General features: G+C 44.6%; 1 long non-coding RNA gene across 1 annotated transcript in view; it reads right to left on the bottom strand.

The window, feature by feature from the left end:
- Positions 1 to 18,916, bottom strand: part of LOC141121500 (uncharacterized) — a 1,788,704-nt gene that overhangs the window by 1,432,094 nt on the left and 337,694 nt on the right. The window lies entirely within an intron of this gene.

Genomic DNA, 18,916 nt, shown 5'->3' with positions numbered 1-18,916 from the left:
AAGGGCTCTAGGAGGAAGTAGCGGTAAATTAGGCAACCAGTGGTGTGATGTAACTAAGTGATTTAATTTTAGTACCAAGTTTATGAAGTTTACACTGGAAAGTCAACACATTCCAAGCAAAGCCCTGTTTTTTGTAGTAATGGTCAGAGGTACAGGGTGACCTTTTCTTATCTGTCCACAACACTGCATTCTTATAAATATATAGTGTGTGTGTATATATATATATATATATATATATATATATATATATATATATATATATTATTTTTTTTTTTTTATATATTTTTTTTTTTTTTTTTTTTTATTAATTACATACCCCGGCAGAATTTATGATTTCTTGGCCATTTCTCAGAGAATATGAATTATAGCACAAAAACTTCTTTCACTCATGGTTAGTGTTTGGCTGAAGCCATTTATTATAAATCAACTGTGTTTACTCTTTTTAAATCATAATCACAACAGAAACTACCCAAATGACTCTGGTCAAAATTTTTCATACCCCAGTTCTTAATACCATGTATTGTCCCCTTTAACATCAATAACAGTTTGAAGTTACATAGTTACATAGTTACATAGTTACATAGTAGGTGAGGTTGAAAAAAGACACAAGTCCATCAAGTCCAACCTATGTGTGTGATTATGTGTCAGTATTACATTACATATCCCTGTATATTGCGGTCATTCAGGTGATTATCTAATAGTTTCTTGAAGCTATGAATGCTCCCCGCTGAAACCACCGCCTGTGGAAGGGAATTCCACATCCTTGCCACTCTTACAGTAAAGAACCCTCTACGTAGTTTAAGGTTAAACCTCTTTTCTTCTAATTGTAATAAGTGGCCACGAGTCTTATTAAACGCTCTTCTGCGAAAAAGTTTTATCCCTATTGTGGGGTCACCAGTACAGTATTTGTAAATTGAAATCATATCCCCTCTCAAGCGTCTCTTCTCCAGAGAGAATAAGTTCAGTGCTCGCAACCTTTCCTCATAACTAAGATCCTCCAAACCCTTTATTAGCTTTGTTGCCCTTCTTTGTACTCGCTCCATTTCCAGTACATCCCTCCTGAGGACTGGTGCCCAGAACTGGACAGCATACTCCAGGTGCGGCCGGACCAGAGTCTTGTAGAGCGGGAGAATTATCGTTTTATCTCTGGAGTTAATCCCCCTTTGAATGCATGCCAATATTCTGTTTGCTTTATTAGCAGCAGCTTGGCATTGCATGCCATTGCTGAGCCTATCATCTACTAGGACCCCCAGGTCCTTTTCCATCCTAGATTCCCCCAGAGGTTCTCCCCCCAGTGTATAGATTGCATTCATATGTTTGCCACCCAAATGCATTATTTTGCATTTTTCTACATTGAACCTCATTTGCCATGTAGCCACCCACTCCATTAATTTGTTCAGGTCTTTTTGCAAGATTTCCACATCCTGCGGAGAAGTTATTGCCCTGCTTAGCTTAGTATTGTCTGCAAATACAGAGATTGAACTGTTTATCCCATCCTCCAGGTCGTTTATGAACAAATTAAATAGGATTGGTCTCAGCACAGAACCCTGGGGAACCCCACTACCCACCCCTGACCATTCTGAGTACTCCCCATTTATCACCACCCTCTGAACACGCCCTTGTAGCCAGTTTTCAATCCATGTACTCACCCTATGGTCCATGCCAACGCACCTTATTTTGTACAGTAAACGTTTATGGGGAACTGTGTCAAATGCTTTTGCAAAATCCAGATACACCACGTCTACGGGCCTTCCTTTATCTAGATGGCAACTCACCTCCTCATAGAAGGTTAATAGATTGGTTTGGCAAGAACGATTCTTCATGAATCCATGCTGATTACTGCTAATGATATCATTCTTATTACTAAAATCTTGTATATAGTCCCTTATCATCCCCTCCAAGAGTTTACATACTATTGATGTTAGGCTAACTGGTCTGTAATTCCCAGGGATGTTTTTTGGGCCCTTTTTAAATATTGGTGCTACATTGGCTTTTCTCCAAGCAGCTGGTACCATTCCAGTCAATAGACTGTCTGTAAAAATTAGGAACAACGGTCTGGCAATCACCTGACTGAGTTCCCTAAGTACCCTCGGATGCAAGCCATCTGGTCCCGGTGATTTATTAATGTTAAGTTTCTCAAGTCTAATTTTAATTCCGTCCTCTGTTAACCATGTAGGTGCTTCCGGTGTTGTGTCATGAGGATAAACACTGCAGTTTTGGTTACTGAAGCCCCCCGATTCACTCGTGAAGACTGAGGAGAAGAATAAATTCAATACCTTTGCCATCTCCCCATCCTTTGTAACCAGATGTCCTTCCTCATTCTTTATGGGGCCAATATGGTCTGTCCTCCCTTTTTTACTGTTTACATACTTAAAGAATTTCTTGGGATTTTTTTTGCTCTCCTCCGCTATGTGTCTTTCATGTTCTATCTTAGCCGTCCTAATTGCACCCTTACATTTCTTATTGCATTCTTTATAAAGTCTGAATGCTGAGGATGATCCCTCAACCTTGTATTTTTTGAAGGCCTTCTCCTTTGCTTTTATATGCATTTTTACATTGGAGTTAAGCCATCCAGGATTTTTGTTTGCTCTTTTAAATTTATTACCCAATGGGATACATTGGCTAATGCCCTTATTTAATATGCTCTTAAAGCAAACCCATCTCTCCTCCGTATTCTTTGTTCCTAATATTTTATCCCAATTTATGCCTTTTAGCAAGGTTTGTAGTTTAGGGAAGTTGGCTCTTTTGAAATTCAGTGTCTTTGTGTTCCCTTCATGTTTCCTATTTGTGTGATTTATACTGAAACTAATTGACCTGTGATCGCTGTTACCTAAATTGCCCCATATTTCCACATCTGTGATCAGGTCTGTATTGTTGGTAATCAGTAGATCCAGTAATGTTTTATTTCTAGTTGGTGCGTCTACCATCTGACCCATAAAATTGTCCTGAAAGACATTAAGGAACTGGCGAGCCTTAACAGAATGCGCGGTTCCCTCCGCCCAGTCTATGTCTGGATAATTAAAATCCCCCATTATGATAACACTTCCCATCCTTGCTGCTAATCCAATTTGTGATAGGAGATCCGTCTCCACTTCCTCCCTCAGGTTAGGGGGCCTATAGCATACTCCCAGTATTATTTTCCCCTTAGCTTCATCCCTTTGGAGCCCTACCCATAAAGATTCCACCTCCTCCCTAGCTCCCTCAGTGATGTCATCTCTCACATTCACTTGTACATTATTCTTGATATATAGGCATAACCCTCCCCCTTTTTTACCCTCTCTATCCTTGCGGTATAGGGTATACCCTTGAATGTTTGCCAGCCAATCATGAGAGCTGTTGAACCAGGTCTCTGAAATTCCCACAAAATCCAAATCCTCCTTGTACAACAGTATCTCTAGTTCACCCATCTTGTCCGCCATGCTCCTGGCATTAGTGAACATGCCGCATAGTTTAGACCGGTCGCATATTGTCCTCGTATTGGGTGTTTCAAGATTGCAACTAGGACTTGCTACTATACTCACCTTGTGTTTTTGTGCTTTGGTTAACCTACCACTAATGCCCCCAATACTACCCTCTGGAATATCTTCCGCGCTGGCTATCACTGTCTCTGGACCCTCCCCCCCATCGCCTAGTTTAAAAACCCCTCTAACTTTTTGCCCATCTTCATTCCCAGCAGATCTGCACCCTCCTCATTTAGGTGCAGTCCGTCCCTCCTATAGTACCGGTTACCGACTGAAAAGTCGGCCCAGTCCTCCAGGAACCCAAACCCCTCCTTACTACACCAGCTCTTCAGCCACTTGTTTACTTCCCTAATCTCCCTCTGCCTTTCTGGTGTGGCTCGATGTACCGGTAGTATTCCTGAGAATACTACCTTGGAGGTCCTTTTCCTCAATTTAGCACCTAAATCCCTAAAATCGTTCTTTAGGACACTCCATCTGCCTCTGACTTTGTCATTGGTGCCAACGTGCACCATGACAGCCGGGTCTTCCCCAGCCCCTCCCAGTAATCTGTCCACAAGATCCGTGATGTGCCGAACCCGAGCGCCCGGTAGACAACATACTGTTCGGCGCTTCAGGTCTTGGTTACAGATTGCCCTCTCTGTCCTTCTAAGAATTGAGTCCCCTACCACCAGTATCTGTCTTTCCTTTCCCTTTGCTGCCCCCCCACTCTCACTGGAGGAGTTCTTCCCCTGGCAGCTAGGAGAGTCCCTCATCTCCAGCAGTGCTGGTCCCTGACTGGTTTCACCAATGTCACTCAATAGAGCGTACTTATTGGGATGCTCCAGTCCTGGATCAGCCTCTCTGGCACTTCCCCCTCTACCCCTCCTGACTGTCACCCATCTACTCTTTGCTAGTGCCTGCACCTCTTTGTCTCCACCCGCCTCTGTGCTGGCCCCTGCCGTGTACGTTCCTGGCTCACCTTTAGTATGGAGGGACTTCTCAGTGCTGACAGTTGCTTCCCCAGATTCAGTACCTGGGCTTCCAGGGAAACAATGTGCTTACATTTTGCACAGCAGTATTCGTCCTCGATCGGATGATCAAGGAACGCATACATGCGGCAAGATGTACAAAGAGTTGCCTCTCCACACCCGCCGGGCATCGTACCTATTGAATATAGTGAGGATTTGGGGATTTTACCCTGTCCAAATTACCTAACAGCTAGCTTCCTGGCACTAATACTCAAGACAATACACAGGTACACAACAATACAATACACAGGTACACAACAAGACAATACACAGGTACACAATAAGACAATACACAGGTACGCACAGACCTACGTGCACTAGCAATACACAAGTATACAGTACACAAGTACTAACAATCCACACACACTACTCAGACAACACTCAGATACTCACACTACACAGGTACTATGACCCCTGTTATAACCTCCTGTTTTTTAACTCCCACTTATTCCAGCTCCACTTACACCAAGTTCCACAGCTTCAGACTGAGCATGCTCAGACTGAGTCCTACAACCAGTTAAATAGGCACCTGTGAGCAATTAACCACACCCTTTAATTGATGGAACCAGAGGAAAAAAAAAAGAAAAAAAAAAGCTATTTAAAAAGTGACAGCAAAAGGCAAATTAAAAATTAAAAGGAAAAGCCCCAAAAATGCAACCCAGTAAACAAACAGCAAACAGCAAGCAAACAGCAAGCAAACAGCAAGACTTGTACACTCTAACTCTGTTTTTTTAACTCCCACTTATTCCAGCTCCACTTACACCAAGTTCCACAGCTTCAGACTGAGAACGCTCAGACTGAGTCCTACAACCAGTTAAATAGGCACCTGTGAGCAATTAACCACACCCTTTAATTGATGGAACCAGAGGAAAAAAAAAAAAAAAAAAAAGCTATTTAAAAAGTGACAGCAAAAGGCAAATTAAAAACTAAAAGGAAAAGCCCCAAAAATGCAACCCAGTAAACAAACAGAAAACAGCAAGCAAACAGCAAGCAAACAGCAAGACTTGTACACTCTAACTCTGTTTTTTTAACTCCCACTTATTCCAGCTCCACTTACACCAAGTTCCACAGCTTCAGACTGAGCACGCTCAGACTGAGTCCTACAACCAGTTAAATAGGCACCTGTGAGCAATTAACCACACCCTTTAATTGATGTTTATGCGACTGTTTCAGCTCCTCCCCGCAAGCATTAACCACCTTAATGCGAGCTCCCTCGCATGGTGGTTAGTGCTTGCGGGCGCGCTCCCATGATACAGCCGGCGGCTATAGCCGCTCACTGTGTCACTCGGCCCCGCCCCCCAGCGCGCCGCGTCATTGGATGTGATTGACAGCAGCGCGAGCCAATGGCTGCGCTGCTTCCAATCCATCCACTGTAGCCCATCAGCGGCCAGTGTGAGCGGAGGAATAGATGTCGGGAACGCGAAGCTGACTTTCGAGGCGTCAGGTAAGTAAAACGGGGGGGGCTGGGGGCGGCGGTATTGTCAGAAGTTTTTTCACCTTAATGCATAGAATGCATTAAGGTGAAAAAATTTTTACCTTTACAACCCCTTTAAGCATACTACAGCTTTTGCATTCCCCATAATGAAAAAATAATCCAGCAGCAGTCACACTGACTGCTACAGGTAGGTCTACTGGGAAATCAGGGTCACCAAACACAGAAATGTACAGTGCATATCACATTTTGTTATGTTACAGTCTTATTCCAAAATGGATTAAATTCATTATTTTCCTCAAAATTTTACAAACAATACCCCATAAAGACAACGTGAAAGAAGTTTGTTTGAAATCTCTGCTAATTTATTAAAAATAAAAAACGAAAAAAAATCCCACGTACATAAGTATTCACAGCCTTTGCTCAATACTCTGTTGAAGAGGTGCAGGCACTAGCAAAGAGTAGATGGGTGACAGTCAGGAGGGGTAGAGGGGGAAGTGCCAGAGAGGCTGATCCAGGACTGGAGCATCCCAATAAGTACGCTCCATTGAGTGACATTGGTGAAACCAGTCAGGGACCAGCACTGCTGGAGATGAGGGACTCTCCTAGCTGCCAGGGGAAGAACTCCTCCAGTGAGAGTGGGGGGGCAGCAAAGGGAAAGGAAAGACAGATACTGGTGGTAGGGGACTCAATTCTTAGAAGGACAGAGAGGGCAATCTGTAACCAAGACCTGAAGCGCCGAACAGTATGTTGTCTACCGGGCGCTCGGGTTCGGCACATCACGGATCTTGTGGACAGATTACTGGGAGGGGCTGGGGAAGACCCGGCTGTCATGGTGCACGTTGGCACCAATGACAAAGTCAGAGGCAGATGGAGTGTCCTAAAGAACGATTTTAGGGATTTAGGTGCTAAATTGAGGAAAAGGACCTCCAAGGTAGTGTTCTCAGGAATACTACCGGTACATCGAGCCACACCAGAAAGGCAGAGGGAGATTAGGGAAGTAAACAAGTGGCTGAAGAGCTGGTGTAGTAAGGAGGGGTTTGGGTTCCTGGAGGACTGGGCCGACTTTTCAGTCGGTAACCGGTACTATAGGAGGGACGGACTGCACCTAAATGAGGAGGGTGCAGATCTGCTGGGAATGAAGATGGCCAAAAAGTTAGAGGGGTTTTTAAACTAGGCGATGGGGGGGAGGGTCCAGAGACAGTGATAGCCAGCGCGGAAGATATTCCAGAGGGTAGTATTGGGGGCATTAGTGGTAGGTTAACCAAAGCACAAAAACACAAGGTGAGTATAGTAGCAAGTCCTAGTTGCAATCTTGAAACACCCAATACGAGGGCAATATGCGACCGGTCTAAACTATGCAGCATGTTCACTAATGCCAGGAGCATGGCGGACAAGATGGGTGAACTAGAGATACTGTTGTACAAGGAGGATTTGGATTTTGTGGGAATTTCAGAGACCTGGTTCAACAGCTCTCATGATTGGCTGGCAAACATTCAAGGGTATACCCTATACCGCAAGGATAGAGAGGGTAAAAAAGGGGGAGGGGTATGCCTATATATCAAGAATAATGTACAAGTGAATGTGAGAGATGACATCACTGAGGGAGCTAGGGAGGAGGTGGAATCTTTATGGGTAGGGCTCCAAAGGGATGAAGCTAAGGGGAAAATAATACTGGGAGTATGCTATAGGCCCCCTAACCTGAGGGAGGAAGTGGAGACGGATCTCCTATCACAAATTGGATTAGCAGCAAGGATGGGAAGTGTTATCATAATGGGGGATTTTAATTATCCAGACATAGACTGGGCGGAGGGAACCGCGCATTCTGTTAAGGCTCGCCAGTTCCTTAATGTCTTTCAGGACAATTTTATGGGTCAGATGGTAGACGCACCAACTAGAAATAAAACATTACTGGATCTACTGATTACCAACAATACAGACCTGATCACAGATGTGGAAATACGGGGCAATTTAGGTAACAGCGATCACAGGTCAATTAATTTCAGTATAAATCACACAAATAGGAAACATGAAGGGAACACAAAGACACTGAATTTCAAAAGAGCCAACTTCCCTAAACTACAAACCTTGCTAAAAGGCATAAATTGGGATAAAATATTAGGAACAAAGAATACGGAGGAGAGATGGGTTTGCTTTAAGAGCATATTAACCACTTCAGCCCCGGAAGGTTTTACCCCCTTCCTGACCAGAGCACTTTTTACAATTCGGCACTGCGTCGCTTTAACTGCTAATTGCGCGGTCATGCAATGCTGTACCCAAACGAAATTTGCGTCCTTTTCTTCCCACAAATAGAGCTTTCTTTTGATAGTATTTGATCACCTCTGCCGTTTTTATTTTTTGCGCTATACACGGAAAAAGACCGAAAATTTTGAAAAAAAATGATATTTTCTACTTTTTGTTCTAAAAAAAATCCAATAAACTCAATTTTAGTCATACATTTAGGCCAAAATGTATTCGGCCACATGTCTTTGGTAAAAAAAATGTCAATAAGTGTATATTTATTGGTTTGCGCAAAAGTTATAGCGTCTACAAACTAGGGTACATTTTCTGGAATTTACACAGCCTTTAATTTATGACTGCCTATGTCGTTTCTTGAGGTGCTAAAATGGCAGGGCAGTACAAAACCCCCACAAATGACCCCATTTTGGAAAGTAGACACCCCAAGGAATTTGCTGAGAGGCATGTTGAGCCCATTGAATATTCATTTTTTTTGTCCCAAGTGATTGAACAATGACAAAAAAAAAAAAAAAAAAAAAAAATTACAAAAAGTTGTCACTAAATGATATATTGCTCACACAGGCCATGGGCATATGTGGAATTGCACCCCAAAATACATTTAGCTGCTTCTCCTGAGTATGGGGATACCACATGTGTGGGACTTTTTGGGAGCCTAGCCGCGTACGGGGCCCCGAAAACCAATCACTGCCTTCAGGATTTCTAAGGGCGTACATTTTTGATTTTACTCCTCACTACCTATCACAGTTTTGAAGGCCATAAAATGCCCAGATGACATAAAACCCCCCCAAATGACCCCATTTTGGAAAGTAGACACCCCAAGCTATTTGCTTTGAGGCATGTTGAGTCCATGGAATGTTTTATATTTTGACACAAGTTGCGGGAAAGTGACAAATTTTTTTTTTTTTTTTTTTTTTTTGCACAAAGTTGTCACTAAATGATATATTGCTCACACAGGCCATGGGCATATGTGGAATTGCACCCCAAAATACATTTAGCTGCTTCTCCTGAGTATGGGGATACCACATGTGTGGGACTTTTTGGGAGCCTAGCCGCGTACGGGGCCCCGAAAACCAATCACTGCCTTCAGGATTTCTAAGGGCGTACATTTTTGATTTTACTCCTCACTGCCTATCACAGTTTCGGAGGCCATGGAATGCCCAGGTGGCACAAACCCCCCCCAAATGACCCCATTTTGGAAAGTAGACACCCCAAGCTATTTGCTGAGAGGCATGGTGAGTATTTTGCAGCTCTCATTTGTTTTTGAAAATAAAGAAAGACGAGAAAAAAAAATTTTTTTTTTTCTTTTTTCAATTTTCAAAACTTTGTGACAAAAAGTGAGGTCTGCAAAATACTCACTATACCTCTCATCAAATAGCTTGGGGTGTCTACTTTCCAAAATGGGGTCATTTGGGGGGTTTTTTTGCCACCTGGGCATTCCATGGCCTCCGAAACTGTGATAGGCAGTGAAGAGTGAAATCAAAAATTTACGGCCTTAGAAAGCCTGAAGGCGGTGCTTGGTTTTCGGGGTCCCGTACGCGGCTAGGCTCCCAAAAAGTCTCACACATGTGGTATCCCCATACTCAGGAGAAGCAGCAGAATGTATTTTGGGGTGTAATTTCACATATTCCCATGGCATGTTTGAGCAATATATCATTTAGTGACAACTTTGCGCAAAAAAAAATAAAAAAAATAAAAAATTGTCTCTTTCCCGCAACTTGTGTCACAATATAAATTATTCCATGGACTCAACATGACTCTCAGCAAATAGCTTGGGGTGTCTACTTTCCAAAATGGGGTCATTTGGGGGGGTTTTGAACTGTCCTGGCATTTTATGCACAACATCTAGAAGCTTATGTCACACATCACCCACACTTCTAACCACTTGAAGACAAAGCCCTTTCTGACACTTATTGTTTACATAAAAAAATAATTTTTTTTTGCAAGAAAATTACTTTGAACCCCCAAACATTATATATTTTTTTTAAAGCAAATGCCCTACAGATTAAAATGGTGGGTGTTTCATTTTTTTTTTTCACACAGTATTTGCGCAGCGATTTTTCAAACGCATTTTTTGGGGAAAAAACACACTTTTTTACATTTTAATGCACTAAAACACACTATATTGCCCAAATGTTTGATGAAATAAAAAAGATGATCTTAGGCCGAGTACATGGATACCAAACATGACATGCTTTAAAATTGCGCACAAACGTGCAGTGGCGACAAACTAAATACATTTTTAAAAGCCTTTAAAAGCCTTTACAGGTTACCACTTTAGATTTACAGAGGAGGTCTACTGCTAAACTTACTGCCCTCGATCTGACCTTCGCGGCGATACCTCACATGCATGGTGCAATTGCTGTTTACATTTGACGCCAGACCGACGCTTGCGTTCGCCTTAGCGCGAGAGCAGGGGGGACAGGGGTGCTTTTTTTTTTTTTTTTTTTTTTTTTCTTTATTATTATTATTTTTTTATCTTATTTTTAAACTGTTCCTTTCATTTTTTTTTTTTTTAATCATTTTTATTGTTATCTCAGGGAATGTAAATATCCCCTATCATAGCAATAGGTAGTGACAGGTACTCTTTTTTGCAAAAATTGGGGTCTATTAGACCCTAGATTTCTCCTCTGCCCTCAAAGCATCTGACCACACCAAGATCGGTGTGATAAAATGCTTTCCCAATTTCCCAATGGCGCTGTTTACATCCGGAGAAATCTAAGTCATAAAATGCTCGTAGCTTCCGGTTTCTTAGGCCATAGAGATGTTTGGAGCCACTCTGGTCTCTGATCAGCTCTATGGTCAGCTGGCTGAATCACCGGCTGCATTTTCAGGTTCCCTGTTGAGACAGGAGAGCCAGAGAAAAACACGGAAGACGTTGGGGGGGAGGGGCATTCCCTCCCACTGCTTGTAAAAGCAGTCTAGAGGCTAATTAGCCGCTAGGATTGCTTTTACATGAAAGCCGACCGCTGGCTGAAAAGAATGATACCAAGATGATACCTAAACCTGCAGGCATCATTCTGGTATAACCACTCAAAGTCGTGAATGGCGTACCTGAAGACAAAAAAATGGTTAACAATAAAGCACAGTAAACGGTAAGGTATAAAAAATTGCATACCTGAAAAGCAAACATGATAAAACATAATAACAATAAAACATTGCAGAATAGAATACAGTAAAAAAAAACAGAACAATAGAGAGAGAATAGAGAGAGAGAGAGAGAGAACAATAAAACGACAACTATTTTTTTTTATTTTATATTTTTGTATGTGTTTTTTTTTTTTTTTTTTTTTTTTACACTTTTTTTTGTAACTAACTTTTATAACTGTAACCGGTTCCAGGTTCGGGTCTCTCAAAATGCGATGGCATCTTGGGAGACCCTGTGAAAGTGTGCCTAGTCTGTGGAATGCTGTACCCTACGCTAATACTCAACTAGTGAATGGTAGCGTTCAAAACATTCACCAATGCAAGACCAGGATTGTCAGGACAGGGGGGACAATAATAGCGGGTGTCACGCCTATATCCGCGCTTGCTGCAGACACAACATCTTTTTTGGGGGTTTGTTGGGTAGGGGTACTCGGGAGGACATAAAGAAAATGCCTCTCATGCAGCCGACTGCATTTGGTTGGGGATGTGAATGGGGGAAGTACGGGCGCTGCAGAAGCGGTGGGTTCCCAATTAGGATTGGCGAATGCAGCAGGAAGGGCACTATGGGCACGACGGGCCTGTGTTTGTCTTCTTGGTGGCAGCGGGACACTACTTGTGCTTGCCACCTCACCAGCTTGAACTGCACTTATGGGACTCGCCACGTCACCAAGTGTTACTGCAGTGCTGGTTTGACTATGACCGGGGTGTATTAGGCCGCTGGTGCTTGCCAGTTCACCAAAACGCTACCAAAAAAACTGTTAGCGATCGCAGGGATCAGGCCTGACTCTGCGAACGCTGCAGTTATGCGTTTAGTGTTTTGTAAGTGTCAGTGATCGATCGATACTGCACTTGGGTGGGCTGGGCTGGGCCGGGCGGAGGGGCAAAACGCAGGTGCTAGCAGGTATCTGGGCTGATCCCGCTAACACTGCGTTTTTGGGAACCCTAAACTGCTGGGGACGCTAGTATAGGTCTGATCGGATCAGATATTGATCCGTACAGATACTATACCACTAAGGGAGGCGTATGCTGCGTGCGTGGGTGTTAGCGGTACTGGCGCTAATCTGACGCTGCCTGGGGCGACGCATATCACCGCCGGGCGATCAGGGGGCTAAACTTTTATTCGGTAATAAACGGCGGGTGCCCTGACACTATAAAAAATAAACGAACTAACCAGCGTCACCCGTAACAGTTATACGGTGATCAGTGGTGAAAGGGTTAACTAGGGGGCAATCAAGGGGTTAAAACATTTATTAGGTAGTATATGGGGGTCCCTGTCGCTATAAAACGCTGAAGGCAAACCTAAATATTTACCTCACTAACTAGCGTCACCAGCGACACTAATACAGCGATCAGAAAAATGATCGCTTAGTGACACTGGTGACAGGGGGTGATCAAGGGGTTAAAACTTTATTAGGGGGGGTTAGGGGGGTATCCTAGACCTAAAAGGGGCCTAACACTCACTGCCCTAACACTGTAACTGTCACAAACTGACACTATGCAGTAATCAGAAAAAAAAAAAAAAAAAAAATACTGCTAATGTCAGTTTGTGACGGGGGGGGGGGGGGTGATTGGGGGGGGATCGGGGGGCGATCGGGGGGGGATCGGGGGTGTAAGGTATGCCTGGCATGTTCTACTGTGTGTGTTTGTGTTGTGTGCACTTACATGTCTTCTCTCCTCGGCGCTGGACGGAAACTGCCAGACCGAGGAGAGATGACATCACATCCTCTGCCTGTGTGAAACTACACACAGGCAGAGGAGGATTCCCATTGGCTGGGAGCGATCGCGAGGGGGGGGCCACGATCGGATGGTCTCCCCCTCGCCTCCCGACTCTCCCAGTCAGATGCCGACCGCCGCTGGCACCGGGGGGGGGTCCGATTGGACCCCCCGCCCGCGGGAGGCAGATCACGTATATATACGTGATTCTGCCTGCCCGTGCCACTCTGCCGACGTATATCTACGTTAGGCGGTCGGCAAGTGGTTAAATAAGGGCATTAGCCAATGTATCCCATTGGGTAATAAATTTAAAAGAGCAAACAAAAATCCTGGATGGCTTAACTCCAATGTAAAAATGCATATAAAAGCAAAGGAGAAGGCCTTCAAAAAATACAAGGTTGAGGGATCATCCTCAGCAGTCAGACTTTATAAAGAATGCAATAAGAAATGTAAGGGTGCAATTAGGACGGCTAAGATAGAACATGAAAGACACATAGCGGAGGAGAGCAAAAAAAATCCCAAGAAATTCTTTAAGTATGTTGTCACGGAACGCCCCACACTCCGCTTGAGTGCTTCTGTCATATACCGCTTCCTAAGTTCTGGAACACGAGTCCAATGGATCTGGCTATAGGAACCCCAAGAACTAGACAACACCAGTCTTGGAGTACATCAGAACTACCTTTATTTTGAGATCTCACAGACCTTTATACAGCAGGGATGACTCAAAGCTAACCTAATTAACATGACCTAATTTACTACAAAATGTACCCAGACCAGATGACAGTCTTGTGGGCACCGAGCTTCACACATTAATACAATTAACAATACAAACAACAATCTCCCCCCTCCTCAGCCTAGACCATTCGTCTATTAGCCAGTGCTGGTGGCTAATGTGATCAGCTCTCTCAATTAACATAAACACATGTTGATAACACCAGCATCTCCTCACAGGATGTGTCCCAACAGAATGAATCAGTCTTATCAGCAGGGGGCTGCTGGAGGAATCCCCCCTCCCTCTTCAGGGACACAAATCTACAGTAAGGAGTCCCCATACAATATATACATGACTGAGTCCGATTAATACAGTTCAGACTGGATTTCTCATTCACCTCAAATGCTAGGGCCCATAATCGGTGGGCAACAGGCTTGCATACAGTCCTCTCCAACAGCCTCTGCTCCGGCCAGGTCCGTGACATTTCTCCCCTTTCGGCAGGAGACTAACACAGGAGGAGACCCCAGACGGGTTGACTCCGAAGTTGGTCCATAGTTCCAGTCCTCTACTGCCTGTACCCACACAGTACCCCAAACAAATTATTCCAAATAGTGTATTACTCACCCAGCCATCCTCTGCCTCTCTCAGAGAACATATCTGCCGCTGGGGAGAGGCCCGGACTGGCCCTTCTCCCTGGAATCCTTTCTGCCGCTGGAGAGAAGACAGGGGGACTGGGCTCACTCCATCCTGCTGTTGGGGATCTGGGCCGACTGCCCAGCATCCCTGGGGTATACAGGTGGGGACTGAAGCCCCATCAACCGACACCAGATCAAGCTGCAGTTGTGAGGTGATGACTGCATTCTCTCCTTGGATCCTGATCTGCAGCTCGCGATAGACTGCCACCTCCTCACCTTGGGCCTCCACAATTGCTGCAGGTGTGGGGCAGAGGTCTTGGACCCTCTGTCCGGTTGCCAGCACTTCTGCTGGGGGTTTGCCAGGTGGTTCTTCCTCTACAGAAACGTCTATTAAATCCCCAGTCTCTGGAATTGGTAAAAGTGTGGGACAGAGGTCTTGGATCCTCTGTTCAGTTACCAGATCTTCAGCTGGAGAAGTTTGTTTTAACTGCATAGATGCTGCTGGCAGAAAATCACATGTCCCTGTCAGTGTTGTGGGAGAAAGGCTGACTACCTCTTCTCTCAGGAAGGCTGAAGCCACTGTTGGTGCTGGGCAGAACACAGTGAACTTTGGCCCTGATAGCAGCTCTTCTGCTGGAGGCTCATCAGGTTGTTCTTCCTCAGCAGAAAAGTCTATTAAATCCTCTACCTCTATAACTGGTGTCTGTGGATAGAGGTTCACCATCTCCTGTCCGTGGAACTCAGAAGATGCCATCAGTGCTGAGCAGAGCGCAATGAAGTTTGGCCCTAATCCCAACTCTTCTGCTGGGGGCTCACCCGATGGTTCTTCCTCAGCAGAAAAGTCTATCAAATCCCCTGTCTCTGCAACTGGTGTCTGGGGATGGAGGTTCACCATCTCCTGTCCATGGAACCCAGAAGATGTTATCAGTGCTGGGCAGAGGTTAGCAGAGCTCTGCCCTGTTGTCAGCACTTCAGTTTTGGGGATGGCAATCTCCAGATTTTCCACTGCAGATTCTCTGGCATGCTGCTGGACAGGCACATTCCTCCATCCAAGATCATCCCATGCAGAAACAGGATCATCAAGGTCAGTCAGCACTTGCTGCATCTGCCATAAGACCTCCGCCTCCATAGCTGTGGGGGCAGGTTGGCAAAGCACACTATCGCTCTGCCACATTGCCGACTCTTCAGCCAGGATTTCAGGGTTGTCAGCTGGTATTTCCTGATAGTCCCAGGCAAAGGGAGCCCAGCCCTGGCACTGAGCAATGTCTAGCAGCCGTCTGTAGGCGATCTCTAGCTCCCATTCCTGAACGGCCAGAAACTCCAAATCTTCCTGTGCCCAGTGCACTTCCGAAATGTTCAGTAGCCCTTCTCTGAAATCCATGATTTCGTTCACCCGCCGCTCCAAATCACTCCCAAAGTTAGGGTCCCCTGTCAGCTTCACAAACAACAGTCCCAAGCCGCCGTAGCTTAAGCTTTCCGTTGGGCTGTCATCCGCTATCCAGGGACATGCTTGAGATACATGCCACCGGAGGGCTCTGTAGCTCTCATCCAGCTTCATCTCTGCCCAGACCAGCCTGCTTAATTCAGCTGTCTGCTTCTTGTGTGGTTTTTCTCCCAAAAACCGCACCCGCAGTCCGTACTGCGACCAGTACCTTTCCTCGATGGAGGGGAGAACTTTTCCCTGGTGTCGCTGCTCACGGGCTAGCGCTTCCTTCCAGAGTTTGCAGCGAATAGAATCACACCATCCCAGCAGGACCTGCTCCGATACTGGTCCTCTGTGCTGTATCTGCATCTCTCGCAACCTCCTTCTGAATTCCTCATCCATGGCGGCTGGTATCTGTACCTCTCCTCTTCTGCTATCTGGACCTTGGATCCAGATGGAAGTTTGGATGTCCCAGACTTCAGGAAGCTTTCCCGCTGCTTGCCACCAATGTCACGGAACGCCCCACACTCCGCTTGAGTGCTTCTGTCATATACCGCTTCCTAAGTTCTGGAACACGAGTCCAATGGATCTGGCTATAGGAACCCCAAGAACTAGACAACACCAGTCTTGGAGTACATCAGAACTACCTTTATTTTGAGATCTCACAGACCTTTATACAGCAGGGATGACTCAAAGCTAACCTAATTAACATGACCTAATTTACTACAAAATGTACCCAGACCAGATGACAGTCTTGTGGGCACCGAGCTTCACACATTAATACAATTAACAATACAAACAACAATCTCCCCCCTCCTCAGCCTAGACCATTCGTCTATTAGCCAGTGCTGGTGGCTAATGTGATCAGCTCTCTCAATTAACATAAACACATGTTGATAACACCAGCATCTCCTCACAGGATGTGTCCCAACAGAATGAATCAGTCTTATCAGCAGGGGGCTGCTGGAGGAATCCCCCCTCCCTCTTCAGGGACACAAATCTACAGTAAGGAGTCCCCATACAATATATACATGACTGAGTCCGATTAATACAGTTCAGACTGGATTTCTCATTCACCTCAAATGCTAGTGCCCATAATCGGTGGGCAACAGGCTTGCATACAGTCCTCTCCAACAGCCTCTGCTCCGGCCAGGTCCGTGACATATGTAAACAGTAAAAAAGGGAGGACAGACCATATTGGCCCCATAAAGAATGAGGAAGGACATCTGGTTACAAAGGATGGGGAGATGGCAAAGGTATTGAATTTATTCTTCTCCTCAGTCTTCACGAGTGAATCGGGGGGCTTCAGTAACCAAAACTGCAGTGTTTATCCTCATGACACAACACCGGAAGCACCTACATGGTTAACAGAGGACGGAATTAAAATTAGACTTGAGAAACTTAACATTAATAAATCACCGGGACCAGATGGCTTGCATCCGAGGGTACTTAGGGAACTCAGTCAGGTGATTGCCAGACCGTTGTTCCTAATTTTTACAGACAGTCTATTGACTGGAATGGTACCAGCTGATTGGAGAAAAGCCAATGTAGCACCAATATTTAAAAAGGGCCCAAAAAACATCCCTGGGAATTACAGACCAGTTAGCCTAACATCAATAGTATGTAAACTCTTGGAGGGGATGATAAGGGACTATATACAAGATTTTAGTAATAAGAATGATATCATTAGCAGTAATCAGCATGGATTCATGAAGAATCGTTCTTGCCAAACCAATCTATTAACCTTCTATGAGGAGGTGAGTTGCCATCTAGATAAAGGAAGGCCCGTAGACGTGGTGTATCTGGATTTTGCAAAAGCATTTGACACAGTTCCCCATAAACGTTTACTGTACAAAATAAGGTGCGTTGGCATGGACCATAGGGTGAGTACATGGATTGAAAACTGGCTACAAGGGCGTGTTCAGAGGGTGGTGATAAATGGGGAGTACTCAGAATGGTCAGGGGTGGGTAGTGGGGTTCCCCAGGGTTCTGTGCTGGGACCAATCCTATTTAATTTGTTCATAAACGACCTGGAGGATGGGATAAACAGTTCAATCTCTGTATTTGCAGACGATACTAAGCTAAGCAGGGCAATAACTTCTCCGCAGGATGTGGAAATCTTGCAAAAAGACCTGAACAAATTAATGGAGTGGGTGACTACATGACAAATGAGGTTCAATGTAGAAAAATGCAAAATAATGCATTTGGGTGGCAAACATATGAATGCAATCTATACACTGGGGGGAGAACCTCTGGGGGAATCTAGGATGGAAAATGACCTGGGGGTCCTAGTAGATGATAGGCTCAGCAATGGCATGCAATGCCAAGCTGCTGCTAATAAAGCAAACAGAATATTGGCATGCATTAAAAGGGGGATCAACTCCAGAGATAAAACGATAATTCTCCCGCTCTACAAGACTCTGGTCCGGCCGCACCTGGAGTATGCTGTCCAGTTCTGGGCACCAGTCCTCAGGAGGGATGTACTGGAAATGGAGCGAGTACAAAGAAGGGCAACAAAGCTAATAAAGGGTTTGGAGGATCTTAGTTATGAGGAAAGGTTGCGAGCACTGAACTTATTCTCTCTGGAGAAGAGACGCCTGAGAGGGGATATGATTTCAATTTACAAATACTGTACTGGTGACCCCACAATAGGGATAAAACTTTTTCGCAGAAGAGCGTTTAATAAGACTCGTGGCCACTTATTACAATTAGAAGAAAAGAGGTTTAACCTTAAACTACGTAGAGGGTTCTTTACTGTAAGAGTGGCAAGGATGTGGAATTCCCTTCCACAGGCGGTGGTCTCAGCGGGGAGCATTGATAGCTTCAAGAAACTATTAGATAATCACCTGAATGACCGCAATATACAGGGATATGTAATGTAATACTGACACATAATCACACACATAGGTTGGACTTGATGGACTTGTGTCTTTTTTCAACCTCACCTACTATGTAACTATGTAACTTCAAACTGTTATTGATGTTAAAGGGGACAATACATGGTATTAAGAACTGGGGTATGAAAAATTTTGACCAGAGTCATTTGGGTAGTTTCTGTTGTGATTATGATTTAAAAAGAGTAAACACAGTTGATTTATAATAAATGGCTTCAGCCAAACACTAACCATGA

This window comes from Aquarana catesbeiana, unplaced genomic scaffold (genome assembly GCF_042186555.1).
Source record: "Aquarana catesbeiana isolate 2022-GZ unplaced genomic scaffold, ASM4218655v1 unanchor211, whole genome shotgun sequence".
Classification (NCBI taxonomy): Eukaryota; Metazoa; Chordata; class Amphibia; order Anura; family Ranidae; genus Aquarana; species Aquarana catesbeiana.
The sequence above is the reverse complement of the archived record's forward strand: the minus strand, read 5'-3'. Positions and strand labels throughout refer to the sequence as shown.